Source organism: Microtus ochrogaster, linkage group LG3, assembly GCF_000317375.1.
Source record: "Microtus ochrogaster isolate Prairie Vole_2 linkage group LG3, MicOch1.0, whole genome shotgun sequence".
In the NCBI taxonomy this organism is placed as follows: Eukaryota; Metazoa; Chordata; class Mammalia; order Rodentia; family Cricetidae; genus Microtus; species Microtus ochrogaster.
Window position 1 is genome coordinate 454,152 of NC_022029.1, and position 7,829 is coordinate 461,980.

Below are 7,829 nucleotides of genomic sequence, written 5' to 3' on the forward strand. Positions count from 1 at the left end.
AAATAAATTAAAAAAATAAAATGTAGTGCTATCAAGACTGAAGATAAGCCAGGCATTTAGTGACTCATGCTTTTAATCTCAACACTGTAGATGCAGGTGCATCTCTGTGATTTGAGTCCACCCTGATCTACATAGAAAGTTCCAAAGCAGTCAGGGCTACATAGAAAAATCCTGTTCAGAAAACAAAGCAAACAAACTGCCCTCAACACACAAGCCTGAAGGTTAACCCTTCACTTTTCCACATACCATGTTTTTTAGCTTTCAATCTGAGCTCTCTTTTGTCTTCTTCTTCTTCTTCTTCTTCTTCTTCTTCTTCTTCTTCTTCTTCTTCTTCTTCTTCTTCTTCTTCTTCTCTCCCCCTCTCCCTCTCCCTTTCCCATCTCTCTCCCTAACACTCTCCCTCTCCCTCATAATTGGCAATGGAACTCAGTTCTCTGCAGTAATTACTTTGTAGCCTGAAACATGAGATTTGATCATTCACATCTTATCTTGAACCAGGAAACACATTATGATTAGTTAGCCAGCTATCCATATTAAAAGAAAATACCAAACTCAAACTGTGTAGTGCAGGTGGGGCTGTACTACATAGAAGTTCTTATTTTTTTTTTCTCAAATTAAGCACCTGCTTCAGGAAAGACCCCCCCTCCCATTATAAATACTGTTCATTGATGTTGAGATGCTTTTTTTGCATATGATAATTAGTGTGAACGGCCCTAGGTGAAGGAGAGTTTAAATAGATGATCTCCTAAAGCTTAAAAGAATATCATGTAGCATGAAATTTTTCTCTGTCTCTGCATGTCTTTTTCTCTCTCTTTCTCCCTCTCTCCCTCCGTCCCTCCGTTCCCTCCCTCTCCCTGTCTGCCTATTTTAATTATGTTCGTGTTTGCAGAGAAAAGGCAAGGTAAATGGCCTTTCAGGAAGCGCAGGCTTGTAATTCTCTGCCTGTATTTACTGACCGAAATTTACCCATAAGCTCGATTTTACTGTGCCTATTCAATTTGCAAGAAACAGTTGGACTTAATTGGATACTGCAACTTTAATAAAAACGGAAAGCATTAATGCTTCATCACCGGGCTCCGTGCGATTTAATTTGGAATTTGTTTTAGAATGCTCAGTGGCAGAGGGGGAGAAAACAGAGCATGCTCTAAAGGTCTCTCCTGTTGGAGGGTCTGAGGATGATTGACAGGTCTTCGACTGGGGGTGGGGGATCTGGAGACTGGAAAGAGTCAGGGTTTCCACCTGGGTGGTAATTGCCAGACAGAGTTTTTTGCAGGGAGGGACAAAATAAAATTAAAATATTGAATCCAGGTGAGCTGCTTTGAGCTGGCCACAAATCAAAGAGGAAGTGTACCCTGGTGGGCAGTCAGGAATCTGGAGGTTGCAAACACGCAAGGGCAGAGTAAGAAGAGGAGTGACTCCAAAGTCTGACTGGGCAGGCAGCCATCAACTCAGAGTGCCATCGGGAGGGAAAGGCAGGGACAGCTGGGGAACCAGAAACTGGGCAAACTGCACGAGCACTGCCTCGGGAACAAAAGACCTCGATAACACCAAAGCCCGTTTATGACGTAGTTGGAAAGGCACGAGCAAAGAATTTGTCCTCAGATCCCTCCTGAACCACTCACTGTGACCCAAGACAGCTTTCTGGGGCTCAGCCCTGTGCTTGGCATAGAGGAAGGGGAGGCTCAATGTCTTTGTATAAAATGGGACTTTTACCTATCTTATTTCGTAAGGATCACGATGAATATAGAAACAGCAGCAGTGCATACCCAGCATGCCTTGGAGCAGGTGTCCTGTGCAGAATTGTTCTACCTTCTACCTTTCAACACTGTCTTCCGTATTTACTTGTAGTTGGAGTGGGAGTGAGAAAGAAATGAAAATAGTTAAAGGGCTGTGGTTTGAGAAGGACTCATACGGACAGAGATGCCAGACATTTGCCCCAGGAGCTGACATGTTTAACTTCTAGGTGCTTCTAGATGCAGCTTCCACATGGGAATTCCCTTCAAGACTGCATTCCATTTTGATGTAAACTTACTGTTTTGAAAAAGTCTCCCAACTTTCCCTTGACCTCATTTCATCATCGGATTGCTCATAGGCGAAGACACACCGATAGGAAGTATGTATATATGAGTGCTAGCAAGCATAGAGGAAAGAGAGCCAGACGGAAGCTGTTTGCAAAGTCCTATTTCTACTTAGATAATGTTATTTGGAGCGCCATGATAACTTTTCCCTACACGGGTTGATCTAAAGTCGATGTGTAACCCTCCCTCTCCCTTCGTTATTCTCACTCCTTCTACATCTCTGTCTTGGCAGGCTCAGTGCCCTGAGGATGAAATCCACAGGCCTTAACTTGGTGGGTGAACGTTTAAAAAGTTAATCTGAGTCTACGATGTAACCTCAACGGTCGCCTTTCTGTAGGGAACGCAGTAATTTAGAGGCGAGAAAGGAAATGGGTCTTTCAAAGTCCGGACAACAACAACAACAACAATGAATAGCAGAATGGTGCTGCTAAACAAATTAGCTACCACTCTATCCCACAGAGTTTCTCTCATTTCCACGTCTGGAATTGAATAACTACTTGCATACACCTGTGTTTATCCTGACCATGCAGGACCAAACATCAACCAATCGGAACCAACCTGTTTTACATGGGAGAAATTGCATGCTGGGAAATGACATGGCAGAGCGGCTCAGCCCATGGTAGACTCATCTAAATGGAAGCGGTATCCTCTCAGACTCTAGCCAGATGCTGGCCATTCTTTCGTTATTGCCCCGTGGCTTCTCTCGTGGCTGCTGCGTGCTAACTAAATTGCCCTCCTTCCTACGGTGATCTAAAGAATGAGTTCTTTCACTGACCCGAGTTAACATCGACCTGAAGCCAAGTAAACAAGGACAGTTTCCAGTGGCAAACAGGGCTCTCTCTGGATGGTTGGAAGTACTCTCTGCAGTGTTTTTCTCTTTCCGCTTTACTTCCCACCTCCTACTAATACTATTTTACATCCCAGTTTGCAAATTGCCCCCTTACCTAACCAGAGAAATGAGGCAGACAAAATGTCAAGGAATTATCACAGCTAAAAGCCATTTTCCCTCTAACTTCATGCCCTGTGAATGTAACAGCCACACCTGGATCAAAAATAATGCCAGAGTTATGAAAAAAGGAATATGTGTCTTATATCAGAAAGGACTTGACTAGAGTTAGCCCATGTGTCATGACTCCCAGAGGTAGATGCTATTTTTAATTTTCATTTTAATGACCAGGAAATCAAGAGACAGAATTTAAGAAGCTTCCTTGGGTCAGATTTCTTGCTAGTGGAGATAACCGTATTCAAGCTCAGTGTAGTGCCTCTGAACTCCACCCTGCCTGGCCTCAGAGAGACACAGTCCAGATAGAAGCATGGCAGAACAGGTTGAATTAGAAGCTACTTGTGTCTGCCTGTCCCTGTTGGGATTGAAGTTTCTGAGCCATGCTAGGAACTTAATATATTGACATCCATACCAGCTTTGTGGAAAGACAGTTCTGATGACAATAACTTTGGATTTCTACAGAGGTTGGAGCTAAAACTTCTTACCAGAGGACAGGCATTTTACAAGACTGATAAATTTAGACAGTTAGAAAACAAGAAGCCAAGAGAATGGACTTGTTTAAAATAAAATGACAAGATTGCTCAGTAGTTACTGTCACTCATTGCTCTTTCTGATGACTCAGATTTTGTTTCCAGCACCCAAATGGTGGCTCACAACTATCTGTAACTCCAGTTCCATCTGTCACCTTTTGACTTCCCCAGGAACTAAACACACACATGGTTCACATACTTACATGCAGGCCAAGGAAACACAAAAGTAAATCTAAAATTATAGCACTTTTGAACAAATTAAAATGCCTATAATTAATACACTTAGCATATTAAAATGTTGTCTTATTACATGTGGCTTTAAGAATTTTACATTATACACAATTTTCTGAAACTATCACTTTAACAAATCAAATATTTGGGTCCAAATACAATAGACAACATTTAAAAAAAATAAAGTTGGTGGATGTTTAAGATTCTTATTTGTAACTTGGGCTTAGTCTTAGAGAATTAAAGGTAATTTATAATTGGAGCTGGTGGCTTAGTCTTCTGAGATAGTATGTGTGATGCCGGTCCATTTCTCACTGTAAACATTTGACATACAGTTCTAAAATGATTATTCTTGTGCATTTTGCAGAGCTTCTAAATACCGAGAGAATAAAAGCGGTGAATAAAAGACACTAAAGGTGAGATGCTTTATCTTATCTCACACCACAGAGTAATATCCTTTTTATTATTGAACGTCTCAGCCATGTTCAGGCTCTCATTGCAACGCCCATTTGCAATTTCCTCACCTATTACTCCAGAAATAAGACAGATGAGAAAGAATGCTCTTCATCCCCGATTCCAAAATGAGCGCCACTATACAAGCTAAACGGATCTTTCGATTCAACGCATCCAAGAGCCGTCATTGCAGAAAGGAAACTATTCACAAGACACACTGGTCGTTGCTGCAAATAACTAACGATACTGATTGTTTCTGCTTTTCACTGTGTTCTTCTGGAGCGAATCAAAAGCAGAAAGGGCTGTTTCTGAGCATTCTACCAGGATTTGAATGTATCAACAGTCGACAGCTTTCCGCACTCATCAATTCACTCGAATGAGTGAGTTTTGTAAATATTTATTGCGTAGCTATTCTGTCAACGTGGGTCAAGTTTGACCATTTAACATGTGATTACGGAGCGCTTTCCATGCAGTAGGCACTGTATTGAGGGCGGGGAACTCAACGCAGAGCAGCAGAGATATCCTCTCTACTTTATTTCCAGTGGAATGATATCAATAATCAAAAGCAGCTGAGCTCAGGATTTAGTTTATTTCCAGGGCTGGATATTTTCTCATCCAAGCATGTTTTCCTCTTTTCTTAACTCTACTCTGCATTGGAGGCTGATCTCCTTTTCCCCTTTCTTTGCCACACTGTGCTATTGGCTGAACACTAAGAAAAGATGGAAGTAGGAGAATTGAGGTCAAGGCTCCCCCAAGAAGTTGTTACAGACCAGCAGAGCTTCACTTCAGCAAACTTTACAATTCCCTTTAGGTAGTCCTGCCCAAACTATCCCAAGCTCCAGTATCTCGTTCATCCTTTAGTTCCTTCAAACTTGCTACAGTTTGAATCCTTTTGCTTGTTTGTTTTTCATGACTGTCTCATTATGTTGCTCCGGCTGTCCTGGAACTCATGTAGATCAGTCTGGCCTCAAACTCACAGAGATCCTCCTGCCTTACCCCTCATGGGAGCTGAGTTAAAGGTGTGTGCTATCATCCCAGACTCAGGTCGAATCTTGACTGTTCCCCAAACGTTCATGTTCTGAACCCTTATCTCCCACCTTCTGACACTGTTTTGAAGGCTGTGAGAGCTTTTAGAGGTAGGTTCTGACATGCAGAAATGGGTCTCTAAGAGCAAGCGTTGTAGGTTTTGCCTTCTTCCTGGTTGGAATAATTTGAAGAGAAGGCCTTCTGTCTGCCACTATGGACAGAGCCAGCCCCACTGTGCCTTCCCTTCTATGACGAAAAATTCCTGAGACAGTCAGCCAAGATAAACCTTTCCTTATTTAAGATGTTTACAGTTTTCTGACACGGCATTAAGAATAATAACAAAGAGGTGGTCTTAGGATTGTTCTGCTGGGATTTTTCCTGGTAGACTGTAGTATTACATTTTTCATAACTGTTTCTACGCCTTGAAAATGAAGAGAAACCCATTCGCAGACTAAAGTTTAAACCACACAAGGTCAGGGCTTAGTTAATTACTGTCCACAGTACTGCCCGCCACAATACTGTTCATAAGACAGGAATCTTCTTAGTAAATGAATGTCGATGTACATGGTGATGTGAATGAGAATAACCCGCATAGGCTTGGATGGTAGTCTTTGACAGGGCTTAGGACTTATGACCTTGAAGGCAGTGTGTCACTGGGGGTGAACGTTGAGGATTTTAAAACCCACACCATTCTCTCCAGCCATTGCTCACTTGCTCTCCTCTATCTGTCCGTCCGTCTGTCTGTCTCTCAGCTTCATGCCTGTAACTTCTTAATCCCTGCTCCAGCACCATTCCTGCCTGCCTGTTGCTGTGCTTCCTGCTCCTATAGCCACGGGCTTACCTTACCTATGAAGCTGTAAGCCTTCCAGAATTGTTTCTTCTATAACTTGCCTTGGTCATGGCGCTTTGTCACAGGGTTAGAAAAGTAACTAAGAGAAGGTAATCCTGAACTGTTGAAAATATTGCAAAGAGTTAACGCAGAAGGCAAAGGAACATTCTTACTAAGAATAAATGAAGGGCAAGTGACAGTAACATTACTAAGTCTTTGAAAAGTCAGGAAACATGGCCTTCTCAATTCAGTCTCTTTATCAACATTCAGAAATTAGTTCTCCTGGAGTAGTTGAATCAACTACCTTAACCCTCACTTGATCATCTGCAGGATAATAATGATAATAGAACTGGCCAAAATTGTTTCAAAGATTTCTGAAGAAGATTTATATAAGGCAGATAGATTAGTTAAAGCAAGTAATGTTGTTGTGAGTGCTTGTATGTGTGCTTTGGACTTCAATTAAAGGAATATTGGTTGTGGTTGTCATTTTGCATGACTAAATGGTATTCAGAAATCAGAAATATATAATGAAATGCTTGGTAAATAAATGAAAAAATTGGTCAAAATAATATTTGTCAGAATAATTTGAGTCCTTGGTTAAAGTAGAATGTACCCATGTTTAAAAATAACATCAGGTTAGTTTGTTATACAGAGCCAATTTCTTTGCCCACTGCTATTCAGAGAATTCTTTTAGTGACCAAATTTATAATTAAATCTGAACACCATTCTGGGTTTTGGAAATATGGACAGATAGTGAAAATGTTTCTAATTCCATTGTATTTTCCAGACCATATTCTTTTACAACTTACCATAAATTAAGCATACGTTTAAATTAGTATTAGTGTCCAAATCAGATTAATTCTTTGGAGTGTTAGTACCTGGATCAGTGAGCACATCCCCCTTTATGATTCAGGTCCCAGCAAATTGTGTAAGGAAAGAAAAGGAAAAGGAAATGGCACAGTTATATCTGAGGGGAGCAGCAGAAGTCATAAAACCAGCACAGCTACCTGGCAACGATCCAGCAAAGCTGAGCCAGATGATGGCCATCACGCCACCTCTGGTTTTCATCTCCACCTGCTGCATACTTGATAGACTTTTAATACTTGTACAATTTAGGAATTGTGGAAAATTTCTTATAAAACATGTATGCCTTCTCCCAGGAATGCTACATCTAAGCTTCCCCAGGACAGTTCTGAGAGTGCTCTTCCCCGTGCTTTAGGGAGATAGTCTTATCTAGCTGAGGGTCTTCCTTACACCTTAGAGGTTGTGATACACATGAAGAAGCCAGAGGTCTCTTTATGAGACTATGTGACTTTCTTCAGACATCTGTCCCTGGACTTACACAGGAAACAAGATAATCAAGACAAAGAAAAATTTAAAAGGTCAACAAAAATTCGGTGGGCTAGAAGAGTTGGCCACAGATCAGATTGCAAGCCTCTTCCCACTATGCGCTTAGGCAATTACGTGGCACATATGGCAACAAAGTTAGATTGGCTGGAGTTACCTCTGCCCTACACAGAGACTTATACTGATGAGTAAAGTATGGAGTGCAAAGATGATAAAAAGAATGAGCTGTCAGGACCTCCTTTCTTAGAAAATTTAGCATATGCAGAGCCACTGTGGTGTCATGTGACCAAGGAACAACAGAATTCCAGGAATAGACAAATAGACAAATTCGATAA